This window comes from Colobus angolensis, unplaced genomic scaffold, assembly GCF_000951035.1.
Source record: "Colobus angolensis palliatus isolate OR3802 unplaced genomic scaffold, Cang.pa_1.0 Scaffold17, whole genome shotgun sequence".
NCBI lineage: Eukaryota > Metazoa > Chordata > Mammalia > Primates > Cercopithecidae > Colobus > Colobus angolensis.
The window spans coordinates 16,713,881-16,726,888 of record NW_012114821.1 but is presented as its reverse complement, the minus strand read 5'-3'; the positions used below and the strand labels follow the sequence as shown (position 1 = coordinate 16,726,888).

Below are 13,008 nucleotides of genomic sequence, written 5' to 3'. Positions count from 1 at the left end.
CCGGTCTTCTGTGTCACTCGCGCTGGGAGTTGGAGATTGGAGCTGTCCATATTCGGCCATCTTACAAAGTAAGTCTTCAGGTCAAATTTTCTTATTGTGCAAACAGTATGGATCCTTGAGGGTTGGGGCTGCTTGCACTCAAAGATAAAAAATGGAAGGTTCTGAAACACACTGACACAATATGGACTATTATGCTCTATTACGGACTCAAGTCACACCTCTGAGGAGCCAGGGTGGCATTGACAGCTGCGTTTTCACCCACTGGTATCTTTGATTTCCTGTGTATTCCTCTTACTGGTTGTTTGCTAGTTCAGTATTCAACTAAACTAAAGGTAAACTTTCCAAATACGCATCTCTATTCCAGTTATCACTGATTTGTTGCCTATTCAGAATGCATGGCCATAGTTGTAGTGTTCAGCTAACACTGATTCTGATTAATCATTAATCACTCCCCATGCCAAACCAGTTAACTTTCACTGCTGATCCTGGCCAGTCTTCAACTTTGGAACAGCCTTTGTGAATCAGCCTAGCTCAGCCTGGTTGTGAAGTTGGAGCGGAGAATTCTGGCAGAGGGTTCTGACATGGTTTGAGAATGGGTGGAGAAAGTAAAGATGGGTGCAGGAGAACTAATGGAAACAATGTACTAGGCAAAACTCCTGCAGAACCTCTCTGAATTGAGATCTTGTACTAAGACATGCAACAGAGCAGGTTTCCCACCTCTGCCCCAAACATCCTGGGAAATTCTCCAAAGCTGCCCAATCACTGTATTTGCTCCATAACTAAGGTCCATGAGTATAAGGGCAATTTTTCTTTCATATGAAGCTCTGTGCATATGAAAAGTAAATTTACCTTCTACTTCTAAATATCTGTAGTAGGTACTGTAGTAGGAATATTACACGTGTAGTCATATTTCATCTTCATACCAAAGGTTTGAAAATGTATGATTTTCACTTTCCCAATTTAAAAAATAAGAAACTTAAGTGTCAGAGCAGTTAAATAACAATAAAGATTATGCATGTAGAAAGTGGCAGAGTGAAGGTTCAAACCCAGATCTTTCTAATATCCCCACATGAGCTTCTTAAATATTCAAAACTGATCTCCTTTAAAATATTTTACTAAATGAAAAATCTTGAAAGACAAGTTTTGTGTGTCTTGCCAAAATTATAGGTCTAATTAAAGTCAGAGTAGGGCTTTGGTAAATATCTGTTGAATTGTCTCTTCTTGCATAAGCTCTTCAAAGTGCTTTGGGATTATGGGAAAGAGATCCAAAGTGAGGTGGCAACTATCTCATTCAAACTGTTAAAGTTTAAGCACAAAGGAATACTGCTAATTTGGAAGCAAACATCAGAATTTACCAGTTTCGGTGACAGCCAAGTCCTCACCAGAGAAGTTTATCTCGGAGGTGCTGGGTGACACCAGAGAATAAGCATGGGCTTTGAAATCAAAGGGCCTATATTAAAACTCAGGCCAGGCGTGGTGACTCACGCCTGTAATCCCAGCACTTTGGGAGGCCGAGGCAGGCGGATCATGAGGTCAGGAGATTGAGACCATCCTGGTTAACATGGTGAAACCCCGCCTCTACTAAAAATACAAAAAATTAACCAAGGGTGGGGGCACATGCCTGTAGTCCCAGCTACTCGGGAGGCTGGGGCAGGAGAATCGCTTGAACCCAGGAGGCAGAGGTTGCTGTGAGCCTAGATTGGGCCACTGCACTCCAACCTGGGCGACAGAGCAAGACTCTGTCTCAAACAAAACAAAATAAAACCAAGCTCAGGAGTTCGAGACCACCCTGGGCAACATGGTGAAACCCCATCTCTACTAAAACACAAAAATTAGCTGGGCATGGTGGCGCACACCTGTAGTCCCAGCTACTTGGGAAACTGAGGCACAAGAATCGCTTGAGCCCCAGAGGCGGAAGTCGCAGTGAGCCGAGATTGTGCCACTGCGCTCCAACTTGGGCTACAGAGTGAGACTCCATCTCAAAACAAACAAACAAAGAAACAAACTCAGCTCCACCATTTTCCAACTGGTCAATCCTGTGCAAAGATTTTTCTACCTAAATCTAAGTCTAGAGAAAGTTTTAAATGCCAAACTAATAAATATATTTTGTAATAATGCCTCTGACAATTTTCTTCTGTCTCTTTCTGTCTCTCTCTCTCTCTTCCTTCCCCATCCTCCTTCCCTCTTTTCTGTCCTTTATTCTTTCCTTTCTTCATTCATGAGTACTGAAAGCCCTTTTTCTGCTCCATCTCCAGCCATATACCCCCTGGTGTTTTCTGCTAAAACAGAATTGATTGCCTCCTACCATGATAGTTGTTTAGTGTTTTGTTTTGTTTTGTTTTTGTTTTTTATTCTTTGTTGAGACAGGACCTCACTCTGTTGCCCAGGTTGCAGTGTGGTGGTGCAATCTCGGGTCACTGCAACTTCTGCCTCCTGGGTTCAAGCAATTCTCATGCCTCAGCCTCCTGAGTAGCAGGGATTAAAAGCATGCACCACCACGCCCGGACATTTTGAATTTTTTTTTTTTTTTACAAACTAGATAGAAACCTTTACTTCACAACTTTATCATCATTCCCTTTCTAAAAAGACACAGACTGGGGCACACAGCTGAAAACACTGGGAGGCCAGATGCTGGCATCTTCCAGGCGGGAGCACAGCCGTGATCACCCTAGGGCCGATGTCTCCTGGGGCTCTCAGGCATCATGGACCAGATGCACCACTATTGTCCAATACCAGTTTTACTTAGAGCCACCTCCTTTTTTGGGGCCATTAGTCCTTATTTCATGCCAGATTTTCACTAGAGGCTCCCTGTTCTTCCAAATCAGTTCATGACCATAAGTAACATACTATATTCCACAAAGAGCTCCCGCAAGATGTGCTACATGATCAAAAAATGTCCATCCCCGGATCATTCCTGCTGTATCCATGGCGATAATGGCTTTTAGGGCATTCTGTGCTGTGAACGTCAACATTGGAAGGAAAATAATGGCAAGCCTCCCTTCTGGGATCTTAGTGCAGACAGCTGCGATGGTGCCAGATGCACCAAGTGATGGTCCATACCTTCCTGTGGCAACTTTACCCACGTAACTGACAACATTGGAAATAACACCTGCAGATAGGTACAGTGCCATGAACTGCTCTTGACCCAGAATGTTCACTATGCTGGAAGAGAAGCTCCACAAAACATACGTATTTGCTGCCATGTGAAATAAGGAGAAATGACTGAATGTTGACAGCAGCTTTGGAGAACAAAGGACCTTTGAGGCTGGATTCGATGCGAAATATCTGATTATTGTCCGTTGCAGAGAAGGTACTCTCCATAAACAGAATACAAGGACATTTGCAGCTGTAATACCTGTCACAGTCCGCTGGCCATCACTTAGATTATTTCACCACTTGTTAATCTCTTTCTGAAGTCTCCTTCTTTATGTGGTCTTATGCTATCCAACCAATCAGCTTTTATATCATCAAAATAACTCTGGACCCTGGATTTCAGTGATTTATATTGTCAAATAGCAGCTGATCCAAATGCACAGCCTGTAAACCCAACAGTAAAAAATAAAGGTTTTATGAAACTCCTTATAGGATAGGGAGAAGGATAAAAGACTGTTTCTTCCACAGGAGGAATCAAAGCACTTCTCTTGTATGCTTCACCACTTGTCCCTGTGTCTGATCTTCGAGGTTCAACCTTCCTGGGTGCTTTTCTGAATCCGCATTTTTTGCTGAATAAATAAGTTAAAACTGCATCCCAGCAACCGCGGCAGGGCTAGGGCCACAGGGAGCTCCTCACAGCTGTGGCCGCCCACCGACACAGCCCACGCCTGGCCACAACCCCAGCCTCTCTGTGCCCAGCCTCGCCAGGCCATCTGCCCGACCTCTGCCCCACCATGGCCCGACCTTCAGCTTTTTGTATTTTTAGTAGAGAGGGGTTTCACCTTGTTGGCCAGGCTGGTCTCAAATTCCTGACTTAAGTTATCAGCTTGCCTCAGCTTCCCAAAGTGCTGGGATTACAGGTGTGAGCCATCGCACCCGGCCATGGTTCTCACTTCTTTGCCTTCTTGGTTTCCTTTGGCTAAAGTGGTTTTAATTTTGTGTTGCCTTGGTGAGATTTTTACTCACCAAGATCCTTCAAGATCTAACAGAAGTATCACTTTTACATTGAAATTTTTCCTATACCCTCTTTTATTCCTCCTCTAAGTTTACTTGATTGCTTCTCTCGTTTATCTCTTTGCCCCAATCGTACGCTGTACATATCTCTATGGTTAATGATTCCAGCTTCACCCTATTCTATGCCTACACTTGATATTTCACATATAATCATGTCTGGCTCATCAATAAAGCAGAACTATCACAGGACACTTTATCAGAAGGGTTGAGACACATCATGGGAGATAATGCATTTTAACAAGAAAGCCAGGGAAAGAATCTTGTGTTAGCCTTTGGAAATAAGGAAACCAGTATACAATCAATCTAACACTAGGACTCCCCCAGCTTTGTCCTGTATCACTGTTCTACCTGTACTTGAGACTGAGTTACAGAAGGAAAGATAGTTGGGCATAAAACTGAAATAAAATTATGCACAGAACTGTTTGAGCATCTTGAAATTGTAGACAGTCATTCTTTTTAACCAAAAACTACAATGCACCTGAAAGGCATTGAAGCTTGGTACCCAAGAAAACCAAGGGAAGTACCTGACACAGTTGACAGAAGCTAGTAACAATGAGCTCTAGAATTTGTTGCAGATTCCACACTCATTCTGTTTCACTTCACTGTCTCTCAGCGACATGTGACTTAACAAACACTATTTTGCAAACTATATTTGTGCCCTTAATGCTATGTAAGATATCAGGTAAATCATGTTGTTCCTATTTTATCTGATATTTGCCATCAGTGAAATGAGAACAACATTTTCCACCTACTTCTTGGTGGCTTGTGGGTAGATTATGGCATAATATCTGCAAGAGACCGTGAGGGAAGATTAAGGTGCTGAGCAATGATGCAGTTGAATGCTTTGGGAAGCATTTATTGAGCTCTGGCTATGTGACAGGTAATTAGATAGGCACTGGAGGAGAAAGACAAAGACATGACAACAAAGTAAGTGCACTTATGAAAACACCACTGTAAAGGCAATGAGACTTTATTGAGATCCTCTCTGACTTATGCATGCAGAACTGAGAGTCTCCATATGGTAAGCTGACATGTGAGCTGGTAGGTTGTATGATATGAATAAAAATACAGGTGAAATTAGAAAACACATACTAAGCTTAATGAGACCGTCGAGGTCTCTGCTAAAAGTTCTACCATTTTTTTGGACACCCACCAGCAGTCCTTTACTAGTATAAACCTGGATTCTCAGCTTTCTGCCTTGGTAAATAAAATCTGCAAATTACCCAGAGTATAAGAGGCTGCAGAAGTAAGACAAACTCTCCAAAGTTTTCACATCTCCAGAGTCCTAGTCTTCCCCACCCCTGCCAATTTTTAGTTTCAGTAATATGAAAATGGAAGAGAAAGCCTTTCAAGTCAGAGGGAAGAGCAAATGCAATGGCAGAAAAACAATAGCCACATGAGCTTTGGGAAACTTGGAGTCAATGTCAACTCAGCTTCTTACAAGAGACTCACAGGTAGCATGACTGAAGCAGGCGGGAAGAAAAGTTAACCCTCGTGAATTGTGAACATAGTGGGAATTGTGGAAAACTGCAAGTACAAAGCCATCAAAGGGTCCAAATGCTATAAAGCATGGGCCAATTGCCACCATATGAAAAAACAGGTTTTTTCTTACTTTTAAATAAGAAGTGGTGAAACCACATTTTTGATGCAAAATCTTCTGATTTTTAAATGTAGGCTTAATTTTATCTTTAAAACACTAAGCAGGCCAAACTATGTATTGCCTTTTCCCTCTCTGTCTTAGATTCTAATTTTTCCTATTTATAAAATGGGATTAATAATTCCTGTTTGGCAGTGTCCTGTGGATTACAGTATGTGGGGGCTAGGATTTGCTGGATGCATGTAACTCTTCTTAAGGACACATGTATTCATTACTGATTACATAATCATAATATGACAAAAGATCTACTCAGGGAATGCCTCATTTTAGAAGTGCTCAATCAGGTACTTGATGCCTGATTAAGGTGCTGAGCAATGATGCAGTTGAATGCTTTGGGAAGCATTTATTGAGCTCTGGCTATGTGACAGGTAATTAGATAGGCACTGGAGGAGAAAGACAAAGACATGACAACAAAGTAAGTGCACTTATCAAAACACCACTGTAAAGGCAATGAGACTTTATTGAGATCCTCTCTGACTTCTGCATGCAGAACTGAGAGTCTCCACATGGTAAGCTGACATGTGAGCTGGTAGGTTGTATGATATGAATAAAAATACAGGTGAAATTAGAAAACACATACTAAGCTTAATGAGACCATCGAGGTCTCTGCTAAAAGTTCTACTGTGCAGAATACACAGAATACACAGGACATCCATTTTTTGAATTTAGGGTTGGAGTCAATCAAAGATCGATTAGTTTTTTTTGAAAGATCATTTTGACTGTTTGTGTCTGTCTAGAGTAGTGAATTAAGAAATGTTCTGCATCTGTAACTAGGCTCAGTGAAAAGAAGTCTCACGATTGATTAATGATGTCTGACAGGGTCTTAGAAAGTGAAAGTGGCCACACACACATGCACATTTGCCATCTCTGAACCAAATGATTCCTAAGTCCACTTCCAGCCCTGAGAGTTTATAAATAAGATGTAATCAAATTTGACCTCCTTTTAATGCCTCACAAATTATTCTGAGGCCTACATTATGAAGATCAGTGTCAATGAAATATTGATTAAGGGAGATTTCTACGTGACAGACTGTTGTATAAACCAGCTTTGTCCTTTTCTTATGCGACATCCACTTTCAGCACTTCACAGAACAGATTTATTAACTGAGTTGTCTAATGTCATTATTTTTTACTATGCTTGATGAAATCCTATATGCTTCATTCTGGTTTAACTTGAAAGACAACTGATTGTGTTCTGTATGCATGATACTAAGGACACACTGATGAATAACAATAGGTGCCTTTATTAAATGTGTTTCCTGACATTCTCAGTAAAACAGACAAAAGAACAAATGAGCAAAATGTAAGGTGAGGTGTAGCATCACAGAAGTTTCCACCCCTCATTCTTAAACTTTTCTATGAAAATCGAAGAGATAGATTGCCCTCAAGAAATCTGAAGCCAAAAATCACAATAAGTAGCCACAGAGTAAATATTTAAATATCTAAGAATAAACATCTTGGGATTCTTGTTCTATATTTTAAGAAAAATTTGTAAATGCTACATAATATGTTTCTTCTAATTCATTGAGCTTTTTAATCTCAAATTCTTCCAGGAAAATTGGTAAATTTTTAAAAATGTGCTAGGCTTCCCATGTGGGTTTCTGGGAACTTTACATGGCCATATGTAAATTCAGCCCAAGAAGCAGTGATGACTCCAACAGAGAAGCATCATAAAATGGTCAAGAAACAAATTGTTCATTTATTTACTTATTTATTTATTTTTTTGAGACAGAGTCTCACTTTGTCGCCCAGGCTGGAGTGGAGTGGCTTGATCTCCACTCACTGTAAGCTCTGCCTCCCGGGTTCATGCTGTTGTCCTGCCTCAGCCTCCCAAGTAGCTGGGACTACAGGTGCATGCCATCATGCCTGGCTAATTTTATGTATTTTTAGTAGAAACAGGGTTTCACCATGTTAGCCAGGTTGGTTTCGATCTCCTGACCTCGTGATCCGCCCGCCTTGGCTTCCCAAAGTGCTGTTAATCTCATTTTTAAATAAGAAATAAGAGAAATTTTCGTAGCTGAAATCAGACCTGAGTGGAGGTCAGGGAAGATAATCCATTCAGAGGAAAGAGTTTATATAAAGACATGGAGGTATTAAATAGCACAGTGTCTCCAGGAAACTACAAATAGTTTTCCACTGCTGGATGAAGTTTCCAGATTGAGCATGGCATGAATAAGGTAAGAGAGAAAGGAAGGAGCCAATGTGTACAATAAGCAGGTCTGTTAGAAACATCACATTCTTTCCAAATATGTATTTTTCATTAAATTTTTTTAATTGCTGTCTTCCTTTCTGCTCAACTTCCTACTCATAGACCAAAACGCAGATCAGGTGAAAGCTTTTTTCTCCTTCTTCTTCATTCATAAACTGTACTTCTGAATCACATTATCCATGACAACCCTCTGTTCTGCCTTGGCCACCTATCAAAGGCCTCCTCTCACTGCTGATCAATGGTTCTTCTGGCACTGGAACTGAGCCAAAAATAAAACAGCCATTGATGAAAGAGCAAAGCAGCAATTCCGGGAGAACAAAACGTCCTGACCAGACTGCAGGCTGAGTGTTTCCTCTCAATAAAAAGCACTCTGCCATTGTAGAACTCAGTCACTGAGTGGCCCATATAGGGGTGGCGCTATCCTTTGAAAGTCATTAATAAGCCACCTTCTATGTTTAACCTTGTGATCCTTTTGAGGAAATACTTAGAATAGAAAACTAGACTGTATTGAAAAAAAAAGAAGTTCTACTTTGAGGGTCTGAGGGCCAAAAACCATTTGAAGATGTTCTTCCAGCTTCCTTTGACAACTTGCTATAATGCTACCTTTTTTTATTTACTGGCTCTTATTCTCATGAAAAAGAACTTCAAGAGTTCTTCCCATGCACACAATTGGAAGCAGCAATATTTCTCTTCCTGAGAACCAAAAAGACTTTCAATAATGTTCATAATGTGCATCATCTTTGAAGTCTTCTGTCTCATATCTCAGTCTTCTGTCTCATGTCTCATATCTCAGAGATGAATTAATTGGCTATATTTCCAATTTTTGGGATTGTGTTTGTATCTTATGCAATTCGGAGAATGTTGTGATAAACAGGGTGCTAGAACTAAGAATGAGAATTGTTACTAAGTATATTTCCACAGCACTGATATATCAAAATACATCGTACTAGTGAGAGCTACCATGCACTGCACCTTTGTCTGTCTGCTGTTCTAGGCACATGACATAGTTTCTCTTCTTCAGTTTATGTAGCTCTTAAACACCTCTTATGGAAGATATGATAACTCCCATTTTAGAGATGGGGGATTAAGGCTCATAGGGGTTGATTTGCTTTCATACATTTACAACAGTGTAAATGTCAGAGCTGGTTCAGCAGCAAGAACTCTGAGTTCCCCAGTATATTTTCTTAGTCAACATCTGATATGGTTTGGCTGTGCCCTCACCCAAAATCTCATTTTGAATTGTAATCCCCATAATCCCCACATGTCAAGGGTGGGACCAGGGGAAAGTAATTGGATCATGGGAGTGGTTTCCCCCATGCTGTTCTTGTGATAGTTAGTCTCATGAGATCTGATGGTTTTAGAAGTGTCTGGCATTTCCCCTGCTTGCACTCACTCCATCTGGCCACTTTGTGAAAAAGGTACCTGTTTCTCCTTTGCCTCTGCCGTGATGGTAAGTTTCCCGAGGCCTCCCCAGCAACACAGAACTGTGAGTCAATTAAAATTCTTTCCTTTATAAATTATCTAGTTTCTGGTATTTCTTCATAGCAGTATGAGAACAAACTAATACAGTATCTTAAATGGTACTTCATGCATGTGGTTCCTTTGCATCTGTAGTGTACTCTGCCTAAAATCCTCATTTACCTCTATTTGTATAACTCTTTTCTTTAAGATCTGACTTTGGATGTCACTACTGGTAGGCAGTTATACATATTCTCACAAAGTCTAGGCTAGGTGGTTGTTGTATGTGGTTCCATATCATTTTGTGTTTCCCTCTTTGCAACATTTACTGTGCTGTTTAAATTGCTTAATCTGAGGTCCTCCAAGGCGGTGATCATGTCCTTCACCTGCACATGTCACATAGAATACCTGGCAAAAAACTAGTGCTCAATAACTGTTAATAACCCATCAAGTATTTTGCCTTTCAGTGGCATTTGAGACTTTCCAAATGCATTCATGTAATCTGGCTCATTTAATGATACGTAAAAGCTGGTGTAATCAGTAAAGTGCTATTTCAAGTGAAATATCATAATTAAATACAAGCATATGGATTAGCTAGAAGAATCTGATTATACAAGATAATGTGCTTTCATATATTATACCTGTAATACTATGCCATATCTATTCCATATATTACACATGTGTACCATATCACAGTATGGTCATTTTAATAATAATGATTCTTCCAATCCATGAGCATGTATATTAGTCAGTTCTCATGCTGCTAATAAAGACATACTTGAGACTGGGTAATTTACAGAGAAAAAGAGCTTTAATGAACTCACAGTTCCACATGGCTGGGGAGGCTTCATAATCATGGTGGAAGGTAAAGGAGGAGAAAAGGCACATCTTATATGGCAGCAGACAAGAGTGCATGTGCAGGGGAACTGCCCTTTGTAAAACCATCACATCTCATGAGACCTACTCACTATCACAAGAACAGTACAGCAAAAACCTGCCCCCATGATTCAATTACCTTGCACCAGGTCCCTCCCTTGACATGTGGGGATTATGGGAGCTACAATTCAAGGTCAGATTTGGGTGGGGACACAGACAAACCATATCAGCATGGGATGGTTTTCCATTTGGTTGTATCATCTATAATTTCTTTCACCAGTGTTTTGTAGTTCTTATAAAGATCTTTCATATCCCTGGTTTAATATATTCCCAGACATTTTTATACCTATTGTAAATGTGATTGCCTTCTTGATTTGGTGCTCAGTTAGAGAATTATTGGTGTATAGGATCACTATTGAGTTCAGTACATTAATTTTGTATCCTGAAATGTTATTTAATTCATTTATCAAATATAAGAGGTTTTTGGTGGCATCATTAGAACTTTCTAGACATAAGATTATATCATTGGCCAACAGGCATAATTTGACTTTCTCTTCTCCAATTTGGATGTCTTTAATTTTTATTTTCACTTGCCTGATTGCTCTGGTAAGGACTTCTAGTACTATGTTGAATAAGAGTGGTGAAAATGGTCATCCTTGCCTTGTTCCAGTTCTTAGAGGGAGCGCTTTCAACTTTTCCCAGTTAACTATAATGTTGGCTGTGGGTTTGTCGTATTTGTCATATACGGCCTTTGGTATGTTGAGCTATGTTCCTTCTATTCATAGTTAGTTGAGAATTTTCATCATAAAATACGCTGAATTTTATCAGTTGCTTTTTCTGCATCTATTGAGATGATAATATAGTTTGTGTCCTTAATTCTGTTTATGTGGTATATCACATTTATTGATTTATATATGTTGACTCATCCTCACCTCCCTGGGATAAATTCAACCTCATCATAATGTGTTTATTATTTTTCAATGCACTGTTACATTTAATTTGCTAGTTTTTTTTTTTTTTTTTTCTTTGAGACAGGTTCTCACTCTGTCACCCAGGCTGAAGTGCAGTGGCATGGTCATGTCTCACCACATTCTTGAACTCCTGGGCTCAAATGATCTCCCCATTGCAAGCTTCCAAGTAGCTAGGACTACATGCATGTTCCAGCATGCCTGAATAATTTATTTTTTTATTTTAATTTTTTGTAGAGATGGGGTCCCGCTATGTTGCCCAGGCTGGTCTCAAACTTCTAGCTTTAAATGATCCTCTAGCCTAAGCCTCCCAAAGTACTGGTATTATAGGTGTGAGCCACCACACCCAGCCATTGATTTGCTAATATTCTGTTGAGGATATTTGTGTCTATTTTCATCATGGATATTTGGCCTTGTAGAGTTAGTTAGGAAAATTTCTCTCCTCCTCAACTTGTTGGAATAGTTTCAGGACGACTGGTATTAGCCCTTCTTTGTATTTTTTGGTAGAATGCATCTCATCCTGGGCTTTTTTTTTTCCTTCTAATTAATTCTTGCTACTCATCATTAGCCTGTTCAGGAGTTATCTTTCTTCCTGGTTCAATCTCAGCAGATTGTATGTTTCCAGGAATTTACCTATTTTCTCTAGGTTTTTGGATTTGTGAGCATATAGTTGTTCATAATAGTTTCTGATGATCTTTTATATTTCTGTGGTATCATTTGTAATGTCTGTTTTTCATTTCTGATCATAGTTGAGTCTTCTCTTTTCTTTAGTTTAGCTAGTGGTTTATCGATTTGTTTACCTTTTCAAAGAACTAACCTTTTGTTTAGTTGATCTTTAGTAATTTTTCTGGCCTCCATTTAATTCTGCTCTGATCTTTGTTAGTTCTTTTGTTCTAATAACTTTGGCTTTGGCTTTTCTGGTTTTTCTAGTTCCTTGAGGTGCAACATTAGATTGCTAACTTGTGATAGTTCCACGTTTTTGATATAAGCATTTAATGCTATAAAACTCCCTCTGAACACTGCTTTTCCTGTATCACACAGGTTTTTGTATGTTGTGCATGATTTTCATTTATTTAAAAAATTTTAAAAATTATATATTAATTTCTTCATTGACTCAATGATTGTTCAGGAACATGCTGTTTAATTTTCACGTATTTGTGTAGTTTTTGAAGTTCTTGATATTGATTTCTAGTTTTATTCCACTGTAGTCTGAGAAGATACTTGATATAATATCAATTGAAAAAATATGTTAAGACTTGCTTTATGCCCTAATATGTGGTATGTCTTGGAAAATGTTTCATATTCTGATAAAAAAAGTACATTCTGCATTCATTGAGTAGAATGTTCTGTAAATGACCATTAAGTGTACATGGTCTAAAGTCTAATTTAAGTTCAAAGTTTCTTTATTGATTTTCTGTCTCAATCTGTCTACTACTCTGAGTGGGGTGTTGAAGTCTCCCACTATTAATGTATCGCTCTCTAATTCTTTATGTCTAGTTATATTTGTTTTGCAAATTTGGGGGCTCTGATGTTGGATGCGTATATTTAGAATGTTATATCTTCTCACTGAATTGATCCCTTTATCATTATGTAATAATCTTGCTTGTCACTTTTTATCAATTTTGATTTAAAGTCTGTTTTATCTGAAATAAGTGTAGCTAACCCTGATGGCC

At 39.3% G+C, this 13,008-nt stretch overlaps 1 pseudogene across 1 annotated transcript; it reads right to left on the bottom strand.

Moving 5' to 3' along the window:
• Positions 1-2,521: 2,521 nt before the first annotated feature.
• LOC105509073 lies at positions 2,522-3,866 on the bottom strand (annotated as a pseudogene). Its single transcript, XR_001001378.1, has one exon. The product of XR_001001378.1 is annotated as a presenilins-associated rhomboid-like protein, mitochondrial pseudogene (transcript).
• Positions 3,867-13,008: the final 9,142 nt, after the last annotated feature.